The following is a 25,797-nucleotide window of genomic DNA, read 5'->3' on the forward strand; positions in this document are numbered from 1 at the left end:
CCTAATGGTTACACCTAAGAAATGTTATCCATATTTGGAGATATATTATTTTGGGATAATGATCGATTTTTTTTCTTCAAAAGATCTTTCCCAAAGACTATGATTATAAGCATTTATACTTTCAAAGCATAAGGATCTTACTTGTAACAGCGTTCATGTAGGATCCGTAGCAAGATATTTGACGTTGTGTGGAAGTGGCCATCTTCCACTACACCTTTTCAAGGTCCTGCAATTCTTTAAGGCCCAAATCCATCAAGCTCCTTTCCTTACCCTTCATCCTTCAGCAATATATGAAAAATATTATGAAAATCAAAATTTTGAACCGATATTTGGACAAGAAATAGCTTCTTATATTATCTGAAATACCTATTAATGACAAAAAGTGTCGGTGCAACTTACAAATAATCTGAGCAAAGTTTTGTTATTTCTTCCTGCATAATGATAGTATCAAGATCCGCAACCTATTTACAATTATACAAGAATAACATTTCAAAATATACATAGAGACAGTAGTCTAATATGACAATGAGAAAATACTTCATTAATGTATTTGAACACAAATAGCCACATCACAACTAACTAAAACATACAGTAAAACTAAATGCTCTCCTAATTAAGTAACTGGAACAAAAAACTATACATACTTGTGCTGGAGGTTTATCACTAAGTTGATGTTGCTCTGCTTCTTCCAAATCAACCTACCTTGAGAAGATGTGCGCCATTGGAGGTTTGAACCAAAAAAACCAGAGAATCGATGAAATTGAAAGGGACTCTTTTTTTAGATGGAAGCATTGAAGGAAGAATAAAAAGAATGTGAAGAGATGGTGGTTCATACCTTCATATTTGAAAGTAAAGTATATACCACCATAGTCACTAATAAGTAGTCACGTCAATAGTCATTGCCTTCTCCTCTGAAGTCGAGACAGTTGCTGGAGCTGCAGGCTCAGCAAACTGGACCCCTTGATTGAGCAGCAACACTAGAGTCTACTTCCATAACAGAAGCTCAAAGAGGTGATGCTGGCTGCACCTCCACATCTGGATAAGTTGCTTTAAACCTTGCCAGCAGCGATTCATCAACTAACCTTACACCACTCAATTGATTACCAGGAACCATCACACCTGATGCAACAATGGACAAAATAATCAATGATACAGAACTTGGCAAACCACAGCTTCAGATTATGCAACAATGGACAATATAATCAATAATCAACAATGGACAATATAATCAATTATAAAAAAAATGTGCCAGTCATGAGAATTGAAAACCTACCCTGCATGAGTATGTGTGCATGGGAGAGACAATTCCAGCTTACACCACTCGACTGTGAATGGGAAGAAAAAGAAAATAATGATAATTAATATGACTCGTATCCACAGAACATGTCAAGAACGGAACTACCAACACCGCTAGTTGTGTTGTGATTGACTGCGTTTTTTAAATGGCGGAGATGAGCATACAAGGGATACTAAACAGGTCAGAAGAATTTACATACCTGATATCCAACTGGTCGACTATGGCCCTGCCCAACTTTAATATCCTTGTATTGCAAACCTGATTCAGTAGTTACCATAGGTACCTTCATGCATAAAATACTCGGTGTTAATGGTTAACTTGAATTTCATGCACTGTTATCTTGACAGAATTAGACCCTGCACAAGTATATTAGTTCTTAAATTTCATGCAACTGAACAGAGGTTCTGTCAGGGGATTTTTGGTTGCAATAAAACTTGAAATGGAATGGCAGCAAACAACGAGTCTTCTGATAATCTCTATTGCACTGGCACCGTTTAAGACTAGAAACTTCAGTGACAGTACAATGATATCTTCTGAAAAATATATTGAAGTTTCAAGTACCCAATTTTTTTTACTGGAAAATATTTTAGTCACATGTTAAAGACTATGCAACAACATGAAATGTGAATCCATTCTCAGTTATGTACTGACAGAAATCACAAATAAGGCATGGTAGATAAAAAAGTTAAAGACTATGCAACAACAACAATGGTGCTAATTTCCTCAACCTTGAAATCCCCGGCAGGCACTGCCAGTTCCTGATCCCTAGTCAATGGCTCTCCCGTCCAATCCTCCACAACGAGATCATCAACGTCGGCTAGAAATAGAAATAGAAATGGATTTCAGCTGGTACATGTGTTGGAACAAAATGTGTTTAACAATGAACCTTAAAGAGTTTTGATGATAACAAGGTATTAAAAATTGTAAATTAGACTAGCTAATATTTGTTCAAGTGTACAGGACCATAATTATAAAGTTACATCATCATTGGTTCTGAATGAGCAAATAAAGAGCAAAGGAAATGAAGCTTAGATGATTCTGAAGGCAAAGCTGCTCCTGAAGAAATACCGCTCCTGAAGTAAAGCTGCTCCTGAAGAATAGTGCTTCTGAAGACAAGAGGTCCAGAAGCCACATCATCAGAAGCTGCACCATCAGAAGCTGCAGAAGTTGCTTCATCAGAAGCTGCCTCATCAGAAGTCATTTCACCAGAAGCTGAATCTCAACTGGATTTGCAAAAGATTCAAGAATTGAAGAATTATCAATGCAAAAGCTGTCTATTGGATTCGAAAACACAAACAAAGGATTAGTGGAATTTTGCAACGGTCATTTCAAAGGTGTTTGAAGGCTTGTGCTTGCAATTTGGACGAAAGCGTTGACATTGTACTTTGTACGAATTGTACAACCACGTTCTCCACCACTCTGTTTTGTGTCCACGCTACAAGACAAGAAAACAGCTCCAGAATACGGTCTCGCCTGCATATATGTTCCTTTGGATAAGGAATGGATTTCAAATTGGTTCTTCATAGGACAACAACCAAATCAGGCAAAAGATCATTGGTGAAAGATCAAGCTTCAACAACGACTCTTTGGTGTGCTGGCAATTTCACAACGTCTCTTTCACACCTCTATATAAAGGAGTGAAGACCTAGAGATTTGGTAATGCAAGAACGCTGAACGAAAGACTCACAAGATTTTCACAAGTACCAAACCTCTGCTGAAATTGTTCTGCATTCACTTAGAATTTCTGTGTCTCAAAGTCATATCTTAGAAATTCTTAAGTCCATTGAGTCTGTATCTGATTTGTATTGTGAGCACCTCTGATTGTATATCAAGTGTTCAACCTTAAACAATTTTCTGTGTAATTTTGTTTAGTTAGGAAGTCTCTTGCAGTTGTGCTTGAGCAGGAAGTCTCTTGATTGTGTTCTTGAGCAAAGGAAGTCTCTAGCTTGTGTGCTTGAGCAAAGGAAGTCTCTTGCTTGTGTGCTTGAGCATTTGTAATCAGATATTACTCATAGTGAAATCCCCTTGGAAGTGCAAGGGGGACTGGACTACTTCCGGATTGTGGAAGGAACCAGTATAATTGCTTTGTGTCGTTCTTCTTCTCTCGCTCTGTTTTTTTCCGCTGCATTTAGATTCTGATTATCACTTCAGAAGCTGTCTCACTTAGCTTCTGATCAGTGTGTTCAGTTTTTAGGAGAAACGAAGAATTTTTCAAAACACAATTCAACCCCCCCTTCTTGTGTTTTTCTCACCTTCAATTGGTATCTAGAGCCTTGGTCTGTTGTGTAACACTTAACCGTGCAACAGTCAAAGATCTGAGAAAAACATGACTACTCCTCCTCCTAATGGTTCTGGTTCTAGTGATACTAGCTATAAAAATGTCTCACATGATTATAGTGATAGTAAGAAAACCAGTGTTGGAAAAGTTCCAAAGTTCAATGGAGATGCTGAAGAGTTCTCTTGGTGGAAGACCAATTTTTACAGTTACATCATGAGCCTAGATGAAGAATTATGGGATATTCTGGAAGATGGTGTTGGTGATTTAGTCCTTGATGAAGAAGGAGCTGCTGTGGATAGAAAGAAACATACTCCAGAACTGAGGAAACTCTACAAGAAGCATCATATTATCAGAGGAGCTCTTGTCACTGCCATACCCAAAGCGGAGTACATGAAAATGAGTGACAAATCCACTGCTAAAGCTATGTTTGCTTCTCTCTGTTCAAATTATGAAGGGAGCAAGAAGGTCAAAGAAGCAAAGGCTCTTCTGCTTGTACATCAGTATGAGTTATTCAAGATGAAGGATGATGAAACTATTGAGGAGATGTACTCAAGGTTTCAAACCTTAGTTTCTGGGCTACAGATTCTAAAGAAGAGCTATGTTGCTTCTGATCATGTAAGCAAGATTCTCAGAAGCTTACCTGCCAGATGGAGACCGAAGGTGACTGCCATTGAGGAAGCTAAAGATTTAAACACTTTAAGTGTCGAAGATCTTGTTAGTTCTCTCAAAGTTCATGAGTTAAGTCTTAATGAACATGAGTCTACTAAGAAGAGTAAATCAATAGCTCTTCCATCCAAAGGCAAGTCATCAAAAGCTCTCAGAGTGGTTGAATCTGAAGAGGAAGAACAGTCAAGTTCAGATTCTGAACCAGATGCTGCTGAAATGGCCATGCTCTCAAACAAACTTCAATATCTGGCCAAGAAGAACAGAAAGTTTCTCTCCAGAAGGGGTAACTCCAGAAGCTCAAAGAAAGAAGATCAGAAGGGATGCTTCAACTGTAAGAAGTCTGGACACTTCATTGCTGAATGCCCTGATCTTCAAAGAGAAAAGTCAAAGGATAAGTCAAAGAGGTCTACATTCAAACCAAGCAAACTCAAGAAGCAGATTAAGCAGAGTTTAATGGCAACCTGGGATGATTTGGGTAATGAATCTGGATCTGATAAAGAGGAAGCTGATGAAGATGCAAAGGTAGCTGTTGGGTTGGTAGCAACAGCAACTTCAGAAGCTGGATCAGATTCAGACTCAGAAGATGAAAACGAGGTATATTCCAAAATTCCCAGAGATGAACTTGTTGAGTCTCTTAAAGAACTTCTTACACATTTTGAAGTAAGAACCAATGAGTTGAAGGATTTAAAAGAAAAATATGCTGATTTGGTACAACAGCAAAAATCAACTCTATTGGATCTGAAAGCTTCTGAACAAGGACTTAGGGGCTTTGACTTCATGTGTAAAACATATGAAGATCAGCTCAGGTTCTTATGTCAGAAGCTACAAGAAAAGTGTAATGAAAAACCTTTAAGTAACCATGAAATTGCTCTTGAAGATTTTATTATATCTGGCATTGACAGAAGCAGAGTAGCTTCTATGATTTATAGCATTTACAAGAACAATGGCAGAGGAATTGGTTTTCCAGAAGTGAAACTTGAGAAAACCAATCTAAAATCTTGTTGTGAATGCATCAAGGAAGGTCTGAAAACATTCTTTGTACCAGAAGGGGCTGAGTTGGAAACTGTTGTTCAATCAGAACCTGAAGCTTCTAGTCCTAAGGCTAAGATTACTTCAGAGCCAAAGAACTCTAAGTCAAAGGCTATGATCAAATCTGATTCCAAGACTTCAAAGGTCAGGATCCTGAAAAGATCAGAACCTATTCCTCAGAGTCTGGTGAAACCAAAATCTGGGGTTCTGAAGTCTAAGTTTCAGAAGAAGACAGTTACTGCTTCTGAAGTACCAAAACCTAAGGTGATGGTTAATCAGAAGCAACCCAACTCACAGCACAAGGTACAAGAAGTGAAGAGTAAAGCCTTAAGTACTAACCTTCCAGGACCCATAGAACAATGGGTACCTAAATCTAAAAATGTCAATGATGCAGGTATGTCTAAGAGCAGTGCCAAAGCAAAGATCATGGTACCTAGACAGTGGTTGCTCAAGACACATGACAGGAGACAAGTCCATGTTCCTCAGCCTAACAATGAAAGAGGGAGGAAATGTGAAATTTGGAGGCAACCAGTCAGGCAAGATCATAGGTACAGGAACTATTGGTAATTCCTCTACCTCAATTAATAATGTATGGTTGGTAGATGGTCTTGAACATAACCTTTTGAGCATTAGTCAATTTTGTGATAATGGTTATGATGTGCTTTTTGAAAAACCCAACTGTACAGTAATCAACAAGGAAGACAAATCCATTGTGTTCAAGGGAAAGAGAGTTGACAATGTCTATAAAATCAATTTTTCTGAACTGGCTGATCAGAAAGTGATTTGCCTACTATCAGTGAATGATAAGAAATGGATGTGGCACAGAAGGTTGGGACATGCTAACTGGAGGTTAATCTCTAAGCTTAGTAAGTTACAACTGGTGAAAGGGCTACCAGACATTGACTATCATTCAGATGCACTCTGTGGTGCATGTCAGAGAGGGAAAATTGTGAAATCATCTTTTAAAACCAAAGACATTGTTTCAACCTCAAGACCTTTAGAATTACTCCATATTGATTTATTTGAACCAGTGAGTACTGCATCCTTATATGGAAGTAGATATGGATTAGTCATTGTTGATGATTACAGCAGATGGACTTGGGTGAAATTCATAAAGAGTAAAGATGTTGCGTGTGATGTATTCAGTAGCTTCTGCACTCAAATTCAATCTGAAAAAGAATCAAAAATTTTGAAAATCAGAAGTGATCATGGTGGAGAATTTGAAAATGAGCCATTTGAAGCTTTTTGTGAAAAACATGGAATTTTCCATGAATTCTCTTCTCCTAGAACACCACAACAAAATGGGGTTGTAGAGAGAAAGAATAGAACTTTACAAGAAATGGCCAGAACCATGATTCATGAAAACAATTTACCAAAACATTTTTGGGCAGAAGCAGTGAATACAACATGCTATGTTCAAAACAGGATCTATATTAGACCTATTTTGGAGAAAACAGCATATGAACTCTTTAAAGGAAGAAAACCCAAGATGGCTCACATCAAGAAGATCCTCCCAGAAACACATTCAAACACAAGTCTTCACATCCTGAGGAGCTAATCATTGGAAACAAAGATAGTCCAAGAAGAACAAGATCACATTTCAGACAAGAAGAGTCAATGATTGGACTAATCTCAATGATTGAACCTACAACAGTTGATGAAGCACTTTCAGATGATGGATGGATCCTAGCTATGCAAGAAGAGTTGAATCAATTTCAAAGAAATGATGTGTGGGATCTGGTACCCAAACCTCAGCACAAGAACATTATTGGAATAAAATGGGTATTCAGAAACAAGCTGAACGAGCAAGGTGAAGTAACAAGAAACAAAGCCAGGCTTGTTGCACAAGGGTATAGTCAACAAGAAGGCATTGATTACACTGAAACGTTTGCTCCAGTTGCAAGATTGGAAGCAATCAGGTTACTTCTTTCCTATGCAGTTAATCATGGCATAATATTATATCAAATGGATGTCAAGAGTGCATTTCTAAATGGTGTCATAGAAGAAGAAGTGTATGTCAAGCAACCTCCTGGATTTGAGGATATTAAATATCCTGACCATGTTTTTAAACTGAAGAAATCACTATATGGCTTGAAACAAGTTCCCAGAGCTTGGTATGATAGACTAAGTAATTTCTTAATCAAAAATGATTTTAAAAGAGGACAGGTTGATACTACACTCTTCAGAAGGACCCTTGAGAAAGATATTCTTGTTGTGCAAATATATGTTGATGATATAATATTTGGTTCTACTAATGCATCTCTTTGCAAGGAATTTTCTGAGTTAATGCTGGATGAATTTGAAATGAGTATGATGGGAGAGCTGAAGTTCTTCCTTGGCATTCAAATCAATCAATGCAAAGATGGAATCTATGTTCATCAATCAAAGTACACAAAGGAGCTTCTGAAGAAGTTCAAACTTGAAGATTGTAAAGTGATGAACACTCCAATGCACCCTACGTGCAACTTAAGCAAAGAAGATGAAGGAGCTAAAGTAGATCAGAAGCTGTATAGAGGTATGATTGGTTCTTTGTTATACCTCACTTCATCTAGGCCAGATATTTTATTCAGTGTATGCTTGTGTGCAAGATTCCAATCAGATCCTAGAGAATCTCATATGACTGCTGTCAAGAGAATCTTCAGGTATTTGAAGGGAACAACTAATCTTGGACTCCTTTATAGGAAATCCTTAGATTATAAGCTAATTGGATTCTGTGATGCTGATTATGCTGGTGATAGGATTGAAAGAAAGTCAACCAGTGGCAACTGTCAATTTCTGGGTGATAATCTTATATCCTGGGCTAGCAAAAGACAAACAACTATTGCTATGTCTACAGCAGAAGCAGAATACATTTCAGCTGCAAGTTGTTGTACACAACTACTTTGGATGAAACATCAGTTGGAAGATTATCAGATAACTGCTAACAGTATTCCCATTTATTGTGATAATACTGCTGCTATTTGTTTGTCTAAAAATCCAATTTTGCATTCAAGAGCTAAGCACATTGAAATCAAACACCATTTTATCAGAGATTATGTTCAAAAAGGAATTTTAGATATACAATTCATTGATACTGAAAATCAATGGGCTGATATATTTACTAAGCCTTTAACTGTTGAAAGATTTGATTTTATAAAGAAAAATTTGAACATGCACTCTGTATCTGATTAAATGCTTGCTTGCTCGCTCCTGAATAGGGTTTTAGGTTCTGAAGTCAGTTCAGAAACGGTAGTCCATCAGAAGCTCTTTATTGAGGTTCTGAGGAAAACTCGCTTCTGATGATGACGTCAGCATCTGAAGTCCAGAAGCTGGATTTGTTGTTTCTGAATAGTTGAATTAGTGGAAACGTTGGAAGTTACTTTTTAAAAAGTAACTTCTGGCCCACTAACTTGGTAGTTACTCTGTGAACTTCTTACGTGGCCTGTATGTGTTGGTGTATAACTAAAAAGGGCAATGATGATTTAAAAGCTTTGAAAGTACTTTTCACGCGCCCCCAATTTTGTCATTAATGTTATGTTTGTTTGTCTCTTTTGAATTGCAATCGTTTTACTTTTAACACTTTGACAATTCACACACTACTCATTCACAACAAACACATTTGCTCTCAAACCTCTTGCGAAGTAAGCGCATTCTCTCAACCTTAGAACCCTAAAATCTTCATCTTCTTCAAATCTTCGTTAATCATCATCAAATGGCATCATCAAGCTCAAAAGTTTCAGAATCTACATCAAACAAGCAAAGCGTATCAGAATCTGGGTCCATCTACAAAGAGAAAACTATGGATATTCCATGGAAATCCTTAATCGTCCAAGTAGAATCACCAGTGGACTTCACTTCACTCAAGAAGTACGAAGTGGACATGGAAGGCTATGTAGAAACTCAGAAACTGTCTGGATACTTCAACATGCTAAATGGGCCAACATATGTGAACTTGGTCAAAGATTTCTGGTTAAGGGCTGAAATCGTCAACAGAAAGCCTGTGAAGGTAGCAGATAAACCAGCTGGGTCGAAGAAAGGAAAGAAGGAGATTGAGTTGAATCCCACTTCCTTCAGTAGTCTTGAGATAAGGTCTGAAGTGATGGGTATTCCCGTAATCATCACAGAGGAGATAATTGCTAAAGCTTGTAGAATGGATGCAGAAGGAAGATTTCAAGAAATAGTTAAAAAGGATGATGTCCTGCTGCAAAACTACTACAACACTCTTCTGGGTGGTAACAAAGACACTAAGCCTTCTGAAATGGAGATTCACAACAGAATGTTGGTGAAATTCAGTAACGATTGCTTCTTTCAAAGAGCAGGTGGGTCTGATCAACCCAACAACCAACAGAAGCTAGCAATCTATTTCATGACCAATCTGGAAAAGATAAACTTCCCAAGATATGTATTGGATCATCTCTGCTGGGCTATTAATGAAGGCACAGTCAAAGGAAGGAAACAAGTGCCCTATGGAAGATTGCTCTCTGAGATCTTTTATCAAGGGAGAGTGCTGGATTTATTGAGAAGAACAAGGGATGCTTCTGATAAATGCTTCGAAGTTTCTACTGCAGAAAAGACTATCAATAGCAAGACTTTGCATTCAATGCACTTTTTCAAGACAGCTCCTAAAGATGAGAAGTGGTTGGAGATGACCACAGAAGAATCTGAGATTATCAGGGACTTTCCTTCCTTAGTTAAGGAAAGTAATCCTGAACACTTAGCTAGATTAGTAGCTGAGTACGTCTTGGAGGATGATGCAAGTTCTCAGGAGGAAGCTGCTCTTGCTAAAGGGAAAGGCAAGAAGGCCAAGGCAGTTGTTGTGTCAGAAGCTGCTGTTTCTGATGCACCTAAAGGGAAGAGGGCCAGAACTAGTTCAGAATCTGATGCTGCTCCTACTAAAGGAAAGAGGGCCAGAACTAGTACTGAGTCAGAAGCTGCTATTGCTAAATCTGAAAAGCAAAAAGTTGCTAAGACTGAAGCTAAACCTGTTTCTATCAAGGATAAAGGAAAGATGCAGAAGGTTGGTGCTGCTTCTATTCCTCAGAAAAGAAGAAAAGGTAAGGCAGATTTAGTAATCACTGAAGAGCAGCTGCAGGAAGCTCTTCAAGAAATAGAGAAAGAAGATGCTGATCCTAAGCTAAAGAAGAAGAAGGCCCCCCTTCAACTTGTGAGTCCTATGGTTGAGATGACTCCAATAAGGAAAAGGATGGCAGATGAACGTGTTTCTGATCTTATTTCAGACAAAGAGGATCTAAAAGCACAATACACTCATCAAAGAGATGAAAAGCTCAAGGCCTTGGGTATGGAAGATTGTGATAGGTACTTCAAAGAGAAATTGGCTGAAGTAAGAGCCATTGCTGGTAAGTCTACTGAAGACAATGAGGATGAAGAAATGATGATTTTTATGGAAGATGCTCCAGAAGAGGGAACTTCAGAAGTTGTTCCTCAAGCTGCTGGTCCACAGAAGATCACTTCTGAAGCTGGCCCTACAGCTGAGGTAATCCAGATTCCAGTCACCTCTATCCCCATTTCACCTTCTTCACCATCAGTACCTGAACCAATGAAAGACACTTCTGTCTTAGACAATCTTGCTCTCCACTACTCAGGTGAGTTACCTATAGACAAATCTACCTCAGAAAAGGCCTCTGAAACAACTCCAGAAGCAGCTGCTTCTGAAAATGTTGTTTCAGAAAACCCCCATCAACACACACCTGAACCACATAAACCCACAACACCCCCACAATCACCAATAGCTACCATTGACCCCCAACTCAACACTCAAACATCAACTTCACCACAACAACCACCAACTGAAATTGAACACTCCCCAGCACCAACTCCTATGGATGTTGACATCTCTCAAGTCAATGTTCAAGCCTCAACCTCTACCACACACATTGCTTCTGACCAGCCTTCATCTTCAAACACACAAACACACTTTACCATTCCAGTTCCTAACCCTGTTCAAGATTTGGAAATCAGTGATTCTGATCTTGAAACCCTTGAACACCCACCCACAAACATCCTGGAATCTGGATATATCAATGCTGAGCTTCTCACAATCCTGAGTCAGATGCATAATCTGGTGGATCAAAGAAGGACAATTGATCTCACAAGTGCATATGAACACTACAAGAAAAACATTGATTTGGGACGGAATTTTCCGTCGCACACTAGTGTAAATTTCCGTCCCAGTTGAAAGCTGGGACGGAATTTCAGACAAAATATTTTCGTCGCAAATGTTGCTGTCGCAATATTTTGGGGACGGAATTTTATCGTCCGTCACACGTTTGGGACGGAATCTGGGACGAAATGAAATTAATTGTTTTATCCCAACTATTTAATTCCGTCCCGACATTGCGACAGAAATCTCAAATTCCGTCCCAATGTTTGCAACAAAATACTTAAATTCCGTCCCAAATTGGGTTGAATTTATATTTTTTTATAAATTATTTGTGGGGATAAATTTGTATAAAATTCAATTACAAATAAATAATGTGCGACAAATGCTATTTACAATTATGCTGTGATTTTAATATCCGTTTATTATGCACATTTAATTGTGTCATAACAATTTCAAAAAATCATTCCAAGAGCACAATTCAATTTGTAAACATTAATAGTTTCATCAGAAACATATAAGTATCTAACGAAATATCAAAGTATTATGAATCATCCAATAGGTTAACCTTCTAATAACTTGAAGGTATACAAAATATCAAACTCAATTAATTCTTAGGTTCTAATAACTTCCTCGAGTCTTAGCATTGCTGAAACACAAAAACCACGTACACCAGCAATTGTTGATTTGTATAAGAAATATCCAAAGGTTTGATTCTGTACAAAAACACAAGGAAAGAAATAGTCATAAACATGTGTACCCCAAAGGCAAATATGCCTCCCAAGAAGATAAATAGATATCGTAAAAAAATTAGAATATGTTTGAATTAATAATCTAAATATCAATTAATACTCACCACTAATATCTAGCGATCCATTCAAGTTGCTGTAACTCAAGTCCAGAGATTTGAGACTTGGAAGACCATTTAGGGATGAAAGAATATTGTTACTCAAACGGTTGAAGCTCAGCGAAAGAACTTGTAAACTGGACGGCCATGCAAATCCAAATCCATGATTGTCTGATAAAAAAAAAATTTGAGAACATTTTTTTTTACTAGGAATATGATATCAGGGACAATAAATTATCAAATGATGACAACAAACCTAGATTCCATAAGTTCGTGTTGTTCGCAGACAAGTCAAGGATCCCCAAAGTCTTCAGTTTGAATATATTTAGCAATATAAACATATAAGATTAGAGGCCATATGTTTTTCAGAAGGAAAAAAAAATATAGTTCGACATATATGAAAGTATGAATGGATCTTTGAGTAATACTCATCCCTCTTAAATATAAAGTTATCAGTGAAGGAATGTCACTAAGAGCAGATGCAATATCAGTGTCATTAAAGTTGTTGTAGGAAAGAAAGGCCACTAAGATCAAATGCAATGTCAGCACCATTGAAGTTGTTCCCCGAGATGTCAAGTATCTCAAGATTCTTCAATATGTCGCCTAATCCTACATGTTAGTGTGTTACTTCCCCGGTTAGCCGTATATATCTTAATAAAACGAAAAGTGTTGTGTTAATTAGAGCTATGTAGCCTACCTTGTATATGAAGATCTGAGTCCAATTCAATCTCACTCAAATACAGTTCTTTCAAAGATGTGAACCTCCTTAGTGATGGCAGGATTTCATTAGTCAAATAGTTTGGACTTATGTCAAGGACCTCCAAATGCAGCAACTTGGATGAAATTGTCTCCAACTTATGTCAAGCTATCAAAAGTCATGTCGTCATCCATGTATTCGATAACACCTCAAGTTGATCCAAGTTCCTATAAACATAGTTCAAAATTAGATAAATCAAAATACATTTAATTCAAACACCATTTGATTCACACACTAGTTGGTTTCAATGTAACAAAGGTTATTTCAAAATACACACCCAACCCATCAAACTTCCATCTAATCTATGAAGCAAGGTATTTTCAATTTCAATCACCCACACTAATAACAATCTTCAATCTTCACAATGAAGAGTAATTGCAATCTCTTAAATTTCCTTTGACACTTCATAAAATGCAAACAATTATCTCATCACTCATACATCAACTCTTGCACATTTCTTCAAACACCAAGAAGACACAATTCAATCAAATAAAAATCACCCATTTTATCATAAAACAATAATCCCAAAAAACAATTAATTCTACAACTACCCAAACACAAAAAATTCAAAACAGAACCACTAATGAAGCAAAGAATATGACCAGCCTCATCTTTAAAAATCTCAGCAGCTTATCAAATTTTAAAACTAAAAAAAGAACAAACTAACACATGAGCAAAAGAGATGAGTTTACCCATGAAGCAAAGGGAAAGCCCAAACGAAATATGCAGAGGGAGATGAGTGATTTCGTACCGGCGGCTAACAATAGCTACTGAGTTAAAAGCGATGGCGAGAACCTCAGGTTAGCTGTCCTGTAACTATGAACGAGAATCCTTCTTCTACTGCCCCTTTTGGGAAGGTGGTCAAGCCACTGTCGTTTCTCCCATTGTTGAAGATGAAGAAGGTGCACCTCTAGCTTACCCTGCCATGGTTTAGGCAAACATTGATACTCCCTTCTGCCAATCAAGCCATGATAAAGAACAATCCAATTTGTGTCTAAGAACTAGAGTTTGTCGAGATTGATGATGATACCAGCGAAGATTTGGAGAGGGAGAGAACGATGAATGGAGTAAGAAAATTGGGGATTTAGGTTTTCATAGATGAAAGAGAAAGCTAATCAGTAGAATAGAGAAACAACACGTTTAACATATCACATTTCTTTTATTTACTAATAAACCTTTTTTTGCTTTTGTTTTTTGACAATAAACTTATTTTGTTTAAAAGGATTTTTTCACTATTTTTTTCAGTTTTATATATTATTTTATTATCATTCTTTGAAATTATATAATTTTTTATTTTTTTTACAATATCATATAAATAACTTAATTTTTCCTGACCAAAAAAAAAAACTTAATTTTTTTCCTATATAAAAAAACTTAAATTTTTTACTATAATATTAAAACTATTATTTGTTAATAAAAAATATTAAAACTATCATATATTTTAATTTACATATAAATAATAAATTTAATCCCTAAAATAATTTAATTTCTTTAATGTTGGCGCCAAAATTCCCGCCCTCATTTTTCACAAAATTTTGAACTGAAATCCAAATTTTGACTCAAATATGAGACGGAAATAAAAAATCCGTCCCAATTTTGCGACAAAAACAACAATCCGTCTCAAATTGGGGACAGAATTTCAATTCCGTCCCAAAACAATATAGATTTATTTAATCAAATATTTTTGACAAAATAGTGTCGCAAATTCCGTCCCAATTTAATTATTTTGGGACGGAAAATAATTCCGTCCCAAAATTTCGTCTCAATTTGGTGTTTTTCTTGTAGTGGAAGACTCCTGGGCATCTCTTAAGAACCGGGCAGCTGAGCTTATTGAAGATATCAAGGCTAAATGCATCAGAGTCAAGCAAGCTTCAGTCAGAAGGCTAATGGAGCATTTGAATCAGAGTCTCAGAGTACGAAGTTCTACACTGCTCCTGGCAAACCAGCCTTTCTTCTTAGAAACGGATTACTTGACCAGAGAAGCAAGGTTGTGTAAGCTTCTGAAGAAACAGATGGCACAGCAGCAGCAAGAAGCTAGAGAAAGGGAACAGGCTCTTCTCCAGAGGCAACAACAGCTTGAAGAACTGTTGCAAAAGAAAATTGAAGAAATGGAGGAGATGAAGAAACAACAACAAACCAACCCTTAGTTGCACACCTTTGTGTTATTTTTGTTTGTTGTTTGTTTTAAAATTTTTAGTCCTTGCTTCTGAAACCATCTTGTTTTATTTTTATGCTTCTGAATGCTTACTGCTTCTGACTGCTTAGCTGCTTCTGATAATTGGATATTCATGCTCATATATTTTGATCTGATTGAATTAATTAATTTCTTGTATACTCTCTCCTGTTTGAGTTTTTCTCAAATCTTTTTGTCTTTTATGTTTTTTTTTATTATTATTTTTTTTGATAATGACAAAAGGGGGAGTATATGTGACAAGTATTTAAAGGCTCTGAGCCCCATTAATGGCATTTGAAATTTTTGAAAAACTTCTATCATTTTTTTTACCTTATTGGTATAAGCTATGAACGAACGAAGAAGTATCAAAATTCAAGTAAAATTAATTGAACCATTCTTCTTATCTATAAGTTAATTCTTTCAATGATTCAATTTTTTTTTTAAAGCTCTGATATTTTTATTGTGCGAAAAATGAATTTAATTAACCTGGATAGAACTTAGGGGGAGCTTACAAACCTCACCTTAAAGACTATCAGACTCAGGGGGAGTTTGAGCTTACAAACCTCAGACTCTGAGCTTACAAACCTCAGAACCCCAAAGTCAACTTGTTAATTAGATTAACAACAATTGATCAATTTTAAATACTTTTGTTTGTCATCATCAAAAAGGGGGAGATTGTTGGAACAAAATGTGTTTAACAATGAACCTTAAAGAGTTTTGATGATAACAAGGTATTAAAAATTGTAAATTGGACTAGCTAATATTTGTTCAAGTGTACAGGACCATAATTATAAAGTTACATCATCATTGGTTCTGAATGAGCAAATAAAGAGCAAAGGAAATGAAGCTTAGATGATTCTGAAGGCAAAGCTGCTCCTGAAGAAATACCGCTCCTGAAGTAAAGCTGCTCCTGAAGAATAGTGCTTCTGAAGACAAGAGGTCCAGAAGCCACATCATCAGAAGCTGCACCATCAGAAGCTGCAGAAGTTGCTTCATCAGAAGCTGCCTCATCAGAAGTCATTTCACCAGAAGCTGAATCTCAACTGGATTTGCAAAAGATTCAAGAATTGAAGAATTATCAATGCAAAAGCTGTCTATTGGATTCGAAAACACAAACAAAGGATTAGTGGAATTTTGCAACGGTCATTTCAAAGGTGTTTGAAGGCTTGTGCTTGCAATTTGGACGAAAGCGTTGACATTGTACTTTGTACGAATTGTACAACCACGTTCTCCACCACTCTGTTTTGTGTCCACGCTACAAGACAAGAAAACAGCTCCAGAATATGGTCTCGCCTGCATATATGTTCCTTTGGATAAGGAATGGATTTCAAATTGGTTCTTCATAGGACAACAACCAAATCAGGCAAAAGATCATTGGTGAAAGATCAAGCTTCAACAACGACTCTTTGGTGTGCTGGCAATTTCACAACGTCTCTTTCACACCTCTATATAAAGGAGTGAAGACCTAGAGATTTGGTAATGCAAGAACGCTGAACGAAAGACTCACAAGATTTTCACAAGTACCAAACCTCTGCTGAAATTGTTCTGCATTCACTTAGAATTTCTGTGTCTCAAAGTCATATCTTAGAAATTCTTAAGTCCATTGAGTCTGTATCTGATTTGTATTGTGAGCACCTCTGATTGTATATCAAGTGTTCAACCTTAAACAATTTTCTGTGTAATTTTGTTTAGTTAGGAAGTCTCTTGCAGTTGTGCTTGAGCAGGAAGTCTCTTGATTGTGTTCTTGAGCAAAGGAAGTCTCTAGCTTGTGTGCTTGAGCAAAGGAAGTCTCTTGCTTGTGTGCTTGAGCATTTGTAATCAGATATTACTCATAGTGAAATCTCCTTGGAAGTGCAAGGGGGACTGGACTACTTCCGGATTGTGGAAGGAACCAGTATAATTGCTTTGTGTCATTCTTCTTCTCTCTCTCTGTTTTTTTCCACTGCATTTAGATTCTGATTATCACTTCAGAAGCTGTCTCACTTAGCTTCTGATCAGTGTGTTCAGTTTTTAGGAGAAACGAAGAATTTTTCAAAACACAATTCAACCCCCCCTTCTTGTGTTTTTCTCATCTTCAACATGAAGTACTGCTTATATGGAAACAAAATACACCTTCCAAGTGTAGCACAAGTATGCTTTCAGCTGCACCCTCCAAAATATGGCATGGATTAATACAAATAAAGTTTTCAATAGATCTAAAAAGTTATACTCTTGTTTTCAAGAAGCACCAGAAAAAAATAAGTCATGTCATGTATACTCAAATCCATCAATAGTTGTAACAAATACTTTGTTATCTAGTGTATTACTGGGAACTTGATAAGCAATGTGTAGAACAATGCAGCTTTTAGATTATTATTTTTCTGTATTCTATTCCTAAGAAACTGTAGGATAAGCTCTAAATTGAACAAGAAAAGAAATTAAATGGGAGAGAAAGAGATAAGGAGAGGGGGAAGAAAGCGAGGACACTACCTTCTTAAAGCTCTATATACATTGCTTGATCACTCTGCAGAGCATCATTAAATTCCTTCTGCTTACAACAATCTGAGGTGAGTTCTTCTACCCTGTGTTAAAGATAAATTGCAAGTGAAATCAAAAGACCTTTCTATCGTATAAACATTACTAAAATATGCACATAAGTGACAACCATGTTTAATTAGTGAACCGTCATAATATTCCTAAAGGCTTATAAGCCTTCCAAAAAGGCTCTAAGACCTTCAGAAGGGCTAAGGTGCCCTCCAGAAGGGCTCCTGAGACCCTGGCGCGCTCGCCTTGAGGCACCGCCCTTCTAAGCTTCTAGAAACCTCTAGAAACCGCCTTAAATACACAAATACCAATGTTGCTTGGGAACCATGCAACCGAAACCCAAGCCCACATCGGGCTATAAATACTACTCTTGGGAGCATTCTCAAGGCATCGAATCCTCAGTCTAAACCCTAACCCTAATATACGATTCCTAACCCTAGAATCCTTACCGTACTTTTTGCAAGTACAGTTGGCGCCATCTGTGGGAAAAGGTAAAACTAACCTTGACCACGTTTCTGAATCGCAAATAAACCCTAAGCCTAAAACCTTCTCGGCGACCTCGAAAATAATAACAGGCGAAGACCAAACCATCATCGACCTCAAGATTTCTCAAACATGGCAATCGTAGAAAGAAACCTTTCATTGTGATATGCCAGGGACCCCATCAGCACATCTCAGAATCGTTTAATAATCAGGTTCTAATATTTATGGTTCAATCGCTACATAACGATTACGCTATATCAACCGTTTTCTCCTTTGTTAATCGTATATATATCATGACCGCTTCTCTTCTCTACGATAACATAAGTTTCATACAACTTTTACTATAACTGGCTTGCTATGAATAAGTTCCAGCGGTGCAAAATAACCATGAGGTTGCAATAAAATTGGCGGCGGTGTATATATATATCATGTACTATTGTTCGATTAATCGAACAAAATTTGCTGAGCACTATTTTTGAAAAGAGCAATGCTATTTATCAAGAAAGATTTTATCAAGAAATTGTCCCGAAATTAATGTTAGCCAATAAAATCTCAGCCTGGCCGGAAATCATGGGGTGGTGGGTGTTATGTATTTTTTTTTTTTGAAACTTTAATAAATAAGATTAAAATCTAAGGGTGATTAGTTTGCGTCATTCTTGAATTCATCAAGAAAATCCATTCTTGATATCTAGCATTTTCCTTTTGGAAAAGGTACTTCCTCTTACTTTATAATTGTTCTATCTTCACCGTCGACACCGAATACCACATCAATATCTTTATTGCAAAGGGCGTGGCTATCTGTGTGAATTTATATGCTAAGTGTTGATATCGTAAATCCTAAAACGGCCCGTATTTGATGCTTATTCATTACTTTCCTTTCCGATTCAGTTTTAGATTTGTATCATGGGGTTAAATTTAATCTCATTGTTATGCTCGCTTGTTCTTTTATTACATCAATTGATGATTGCTTACCTCTGTTGATTATCGTGATTTTATATCATGGAATAAAATGCTTTACGTACTTAAATTGTGCACTATCATGGTGACCGCTTCTCCTATTCCTAATTGTCTTAAATTAATTATCATTACTTTTTTCATTGAAAAGTTTGTTCCCAGAATGATCCAACCTAATTGAAAAATCAAGAAGGGCTTCTTTGTTATTATAATTATACGTGAAGTTTATAAAATTGAGTTTAGTTGTTTTCATCTATAGCAGAATGAGTAGCTCTATATTAAAGGCTTCAATTCCAATCTCTTATGATGTTCTATAATTAATAAAGGCATCGTTGATATTCATATATTATATCTGAGACTCCCCACGTATATTGGGATCTATTGTTATTGCTTATTGAAATATGAAGTTGGAAATGTTACTGAGACATTAATATAAACAGGCTTGTTATTTTCCAATTTTCTACGAATCATGTTTTCTCTTCCAAATACTTGAACTTTAATTATCCTTTGATAGCTATGCTACTATACTCAATCACTATATGTCATAAAAGTTCAGTCAACTACACAAGCTGCACGTTTTGGTTCAGGTGACCTAGTTAGCAAATTGGTTAAAATACACGCTAATTAAACTTTCTGATTAACTTGCAAATTTGTTAGATTCTCTCAATATTCGTCTATTTTCCAATCATTTTTCATAACAGGATATCAATGTCAATCTGTTTCCTCTAACATGCGAATGTTCTCTAACAAACTTTATTAGTAAATATAAATGTCAATGCCTAAGAGCCAGCTACTCGGATGAACACCAAGGGAACGCTACTGTAACAACGTCACTCAGGACTCGAGAAAATTAAAACAATTCAGGTTTCATCTTTCTGATCTTTAAATATATATAACTACCGTATGTTTGAGGTAATCTAAAAGCAAAATTGATGCCTTATATCTTTGGAAAAATATTTGTATGAGCTGACAGCATCATTTATTTTGGAATTGTTTTTGGTGCATATACATAATATGTGGACGATCAACTAACTGGTTATTATTCATCACTAATCTACTGTTTCAGCAACAATAGTTCGTATCTATTCTGATGGGAGAGTGAGTGTAAGAGGAGTGAAAATAAGATATTAGGCAACTTAGTTCCAAATTAAATAAACAGAAAAAATAGGAGGAGTAAAACATTAAGAAAGGCAAGCTAGTTTCAATTCAGTAAACAAAGGAAGATTTAACTACTTTAGGTACCCCATGGCAGAAGTAAAGTGTAGTATTGTTAAAAGGTCACATGAGAGGGATTCTGGCAAGGAAAGTCTTGGTATTTAAGAGGTCCAAGTGACCCACCTCTCTTTCCTGGGAACCCCTTCCATGTACCATTTACTTTGCGAACTGAACTAAACTGTTTAGTAAAAATATAGATAAAGACTAATAGCACTAGACCCACGTAGAAGAATGAAGATGAGCAAAAGACTTAGTTCCAACTTTATGGGAGGAAACGAAGACATACAAAATAAAGTACCAAGCAAATTAGACTTCAAGTTAGTAAGAAGAAGAGAAGGAGTATAAAATAGAAGAACGAAGTAAGGCGAGCTAGTAAGGAAGTAGCGGGAGAACTTGGCTTCCAATCTAATAGAAGAGAAAAAAGGTTTAAAAGTACAAGATAATCAAATAAGAAGATTAGCAGTAGAATGAAAAATGTAGGAAGGGGAGTAGAAAATATGGGCGAGTTAATAAGAGAAGACAACGAGTAATTAGTTCTCATTAAATAGGATGATGAAGACGCCTTTATTTTGGAAGTTCGAAAGTAACTTTATATTTCACGTTAACGATAATACGCATAGCCTGTTATCGTCTTAAATTTTTTGTATATAAGCTGTGTTTATGATGTCATAGAATTCCAGACAAATAGGGTTGAAAGTGGCTAACGTGACTTGCTAAAATTCATTATGTATCATTCATAAGTTGAAGACAACATGGTAAATACCCTTGTAGTAGGTGGAACTTGACTCCATATTTACGTTCGTAATTGTGTTTATGCTACATTGCTCCTTGTTGCTATTGTTTATTACTTAGAAGAACTCGGCCTTTGTTATATAATCAGTTTGAAAATATGTATAGAAGTTAGTTTGGATTCAACATGGCCAAGTAAATTGGAGAAGGATAAAGAATAGTTACTTCCCGTTGAATATAATCGCATATGATTAAAGACTCCTTTATTTATGATACTGATTGCTTTGGAAGCGTAGAAGAATTATTATATTTCAGATAAATCAAGGATAGATACTAACAAGCCCGCCAGGGGCTAAATGAACGAACGAAGAGAACTCACCAAACAAACGCGCCATGATGCAAGGATGCAATGGTCTCACCATTAAGACCATAAAGATGAAAACGAAGTTATTCTAACCTTTCTCAACCTTTGAGATTTGTTTTGCAGGTTTTTAACGAGGCACCTTAATTTCTACAAATACTTTGCCTTTACTGTTTGTTATTTTGTTCAGGTGCTACTACTACAATATCCACGGGAATCTACTGGGCGCCAAATAAGGATGATAGAACTCAACCACTCAGAATTCTGGCAACAACGAATTTGATCCAAAGGATCTGCGAGCCTCTAGTAACGTCAACCTTGATAAAGGCTCTGGCGGGAGTCGACTGTTAAACTCGCTGCGAGCCTCTAGTAACGTCAACCTTGATAAAGGCTCTGGCGGGAGTCGACTGTTAAACTCGCCAAAACAAAAAATTAATTTGATCCAAAGGATCTGCGAGCCTCTAGTAACGTCAACCTTGATAAAGGCTCTGGCGGGAGTCGACTGTTAAACTCGCTGCGAGCCTCTAGTAACGTCAACCTTGATAAAGGCTCTGGCAGGAGTCGACTGTTAAACTCGCCAAAACAAAAAATGAATTTGATCCAAAGGATCCGCGAGCCTCTAGTAACGTCAACCTTGATAAAGGCTCTGGCGGGAGTCGACTGTTAAACTCGCTGCGAGCCTCTAGTAATGTCAACCTTGATAAAGGCTCTGGCTGGAGTCGACTGTTAAACTCGCCAAAACAAAAAAGGATCCGCGAGCCTCTAGTAACGTCAACCTTGATAAAGGCTCTGGCGGGAGTCGACTGTTAAACTCGCTGCGAGCCTCTAGTAATGTCAACCTTGATAAAGGCTCTGGCTGGAGTCGACTGTTAAACTCGCCAAAACAAAAAAAAATAAATTTGATCCAAAGGATCTGCGAGCCTCTAGTAACGTCCACCTTGATAAAGGCTCTGGCGGGAGTCGACTGTAAAACTCGCTGCGAGCCCCCAGCAACGTCAACCTTGATAAAGGCTCTGGCGGGGGTTGACTATAAAACTCGCCTAACCATCATGAATATGTGATCGCCCAAAACGCCAACCTCTATAAGGGGCTCTGGCGGGGTTTTCCTATTTGAAATCGCCAAATTATCATAAATCTACAAATCGCCCTAAAGGTCAACCTTGATAAAGGCTCTGGCGGGGTGGAAAATCTACAAATCGACTCCATGAGAAAAATAAGATAATGGAAAAATAAAGTCTCAAAATCGCCAAACAAGTGAATATCAACCAAGTCAACAAAAGTCGCTGGGAAATTCAAAAGCTGACAAAATTCGTCAGAACATCAAAACGCCAAATGTTGAGAATCTGAGCCGACGCAATCACCGGAGCATATAAGAAAATAAGCACGACAATTCAAATCGTTGAAAATCGCCGAAGCATCAAAAGTAATAAAATCGTTTATGTAAAATCTCCAAAACAGATTCAGAAAACAAAACCGACGCAAATTTAATGAGGAATCACCATAAAGAAGTCAACTCGTCGCAAGCCACTTCGCCTTGTCCCAAGACTCGTGCTTGGGGGACTGTGAGTGGTCGACCTATAAAACAATTCGAATATATACTCCCTGGTGTCTTTGAAGAAAACGTAAAATCACCCTAGGGGGACTCTCCAAATTCGAACGACAACGCCCAAAGGCACATACGCACTAAAAAACAAAGCATTAAGCAATTCAAACACTTTGTCCAGCCGAAGCAGAGGACGCCATACCAAGTTAAAGAGAACGCCAAAAAAGTACAAACTACATCACATTGCCTTCGGGCTTTAGCCACTTCGCTATGGTGCTTACAAACAGCGCACAGAGACACGTATAAACTGATTGCAAATGGAGCATTCGAAGATTTACCCACTCGTTTACAAACCATCTCACCTTGTCCCAAGACTCATGCTTGGGGGGCTACAAGAACCGGTAGTGCGTAATACATGCACCCTTGGGGGCTATTAAAACATTTTGAGACCATCCGGGAGGGTACCTTAAACACGGATCACATACATACCCTCGAGGGTCCCAGTACATTTCAGGATCGCCCTAGGAGAATCCTCGAAAATAACAGCAAGTGTAAATCTAAAATTTTTTAAAGAAAGCCAACCACTTCGCCTTGTCCCAAGACTCGTGCTTGGGGGGCTGTGAACCGTCATAATATTCCTAAAGGCTTATAAGCCCTCCAGAAAGGCTCTAAGACCTTCAGAAGGGCTCAGGCGCCCTCCAGAAGGGCTCCTGAGACCCTGGCGCGCTCGGCCCTTCTAAGCTTCTAGAAACCTCTAGAAACCGCCTAAAATACACAAATACCCCTGTTGCTTGGGAACCAAGCAACCGAAACCCAAGCCCACATCGGGCTATAAATACTACTCTTGGGAGCATTCTCAAGGCATCGAATCCTCAGTCTAAACCCTAACCCTAATATACGATTCCTAACCCTAGAATCCTTACCGTACTTTTTTCAAGTACAATTAGTTACCATACAGAAAGTGTTAAATTCTCTAATAGTGTTTGCATGGTCCCTCATATAAAGTGGAGCACAAACAGGCACAACAGTTAATGACTTGGTACATCCCAAGTCATGTAGTGTCTTGTTTAATATTATATTTGTTCAGTACATAGTTTATTAATAATATGCAGTAATATGATTAGGAATACCTTTTGAGGAATCCATGTATTTGTTGTGACATAGCTTTCTCCTTTTCCTTGGCTTTTTCAGCCTATTAGTTGATGAAAAATGTTTAGACGAGTTGAGATTGAGAATATAAAGAATCCATGTAATCCATCACGCTCTACAACACACAATATATGATCAGTTTAACAATTGAAGTAAAGAAATGAAGGTACATACATACATACCGTGTTCGATTTGTCACATATGACCCAATAATGATTCAAACAGAAAAATGCATTGCTACTTCAACAAGTTGGATAGGTCTTTGATTTACCTTCGGTCATGAATTAACGACTCCAAGAGACATTCCAAATTCTAGCATCTACAGGCCAACAGCAACAATCAGTAGAGGAAAGATTATTCTGTAAGAAATTAATGACCTGTTTGGATTAGCTTATCTAAGCTTATTATATACTGGCATAATTTTATGAGACTGTTTGGGAGAAATTTTGAAAACAGCTTATTTTCATAAGTTCTCTGAGGTAAATTACGAAAATAGCTTTTAGTATATACAACTAGTTACAAACCCGTGCTTCGCACGGGGTTCAGTAACGTATTTGACAAAATATTATATTGGAAGGATAGATTGTGAAATGACAGATAATTATAAACCATAATACAATATTTAAAGTACTCTTGCATTACGGATTACAAAATTAAATCTTTAAAATGGTTTGATCACAAGTAACAAATGAAAACATATTTTGTCAGCGGTAGAAACACTTTTCCAGTAATAATTGATATCTATCTATAAACCAATGAAAACCCTATTACCAAAGCTGCCTGATTTATATCATTTTGACTTTCAACTTCAACATATATAAATCATTTCACATGATCTACAGCAAAGACAGATATTAACTGCAATTTAGTATCCAGTTCTTTCAGGCGAACAAACTTCTGCATCAGATAGATAGCTAAAAGCCTCTCTACCTAATTTATATCATTTTGTGTTTTAGCTTCAACGTATATAAATCTTTTCACATTATCTACAGCAAAGGCTAGGCATGTCAATGGATACCCATGGGTACGGATAATATAATACCCGTCCCCGCCCCGTTGGATAAGTATGATACCCGTGCCCGCCCCGTATCCTCGTGGGTACTCACTATACGGGTACCCGTGGGTATTGAGGTATCCATGGGTACCCATGGAGTTTTGAATTTATTTATTTTTTGGTACAAATAATAACTTTTTTTAATTACCAAAAAACTTCAACTTTTAAACATCCATACATAATCCACTCAAAATTTCATAAATCATACATAATTCATAGAAAATTCATGATTCTTATATAATCTATATGTTTTATGATGTGAATGAAGTGGAAACGGTGAACTTAATAAGATGAATTAAAAAAATTAAAATAAAAATAGGTTATTATTGAGGATTTTTAGGTGGGGGGTAAAATTTTCTTCAATAAGGTACTAACTTTAAGTAATAAGATATGATATATAAAGATATATTAGTAATTTACTTAATTTATTATCGGGTATGGGTACCCGTAGGTATGGATACAATCCAATCCGTGTCTGTGTCCACAAAATAATGGGTAGTCAAATACCCGTTTATTATACCCGTGGATACCAGTTTAGCTACCCGCTCCATACCCGTGACGGATTTTACCCACGGGTACCCGTGGGCATGGGTATTTTTGCCACCCCTAGCAAAGGCAGATATTAACTGCAATTTAGTACCA

General features: G+C 37.0%; 2 long non-coding RNA genes across 3 annotated transcripts; both read right to left on the reverse strand.

Moving 5' to 3' along the window:
- Positions 1–39: 39 nt before the first annotated feature.
- Positions 40–24,473, reverse strand: LOC146898472 (uncharacterized). Its single transcript, XR_015022258.1, has 6 exons — positions 24,373–24,473; positions 24,083–24,216; positions 17,614–17,705; positions 1,274–1,580; positions 400–1,119; positions 40–278 (listed from the first exon to the last, which is right to left on the reverse strand). It is a non-coding gene; the product is annotated as an uncharacterized LOC146898472 (long non-coding RNA).
- On the reverse strand, positions 11,745–14,295 carry LOC146898473 (uncharacterized). Of its 2 annotated transcripts, none has more exons than XR_015022259.1 (5): positions 13,664–14,295; positions 12,912–13,138; positions 12,471–12,823; positions 12,224–12,385; positions 11,745–12,083 (listed from the first exon to the last, which is right to left on the reverse strand). It is a non-coding gene; the product is annotated as an uncharacterized LOC146898473 (long non-coding RNA). The 2 variants fall into 2 exon arrangements; XR_015022260.1 differs by having other exon boundaries at positions 13,723–14,294.
- Positions 24,474–25,797: the final 1,324 nt, after the last annotated feature.

This window comes from Medicago sativa, chromosome 8 (genome assembly GCF_051527215.1).
Source record: "Medicago sativa cultivar Bolivia chromosome 8, Bolivia_mono, whole genome shotgun sequence".
NCBI classification, from domain to species: Eukaryota; Viridiplantae; Streptophyta; class Magnoliopsida; order Fabales; family Fabaceae; genus Medicago; species Medicago sativa.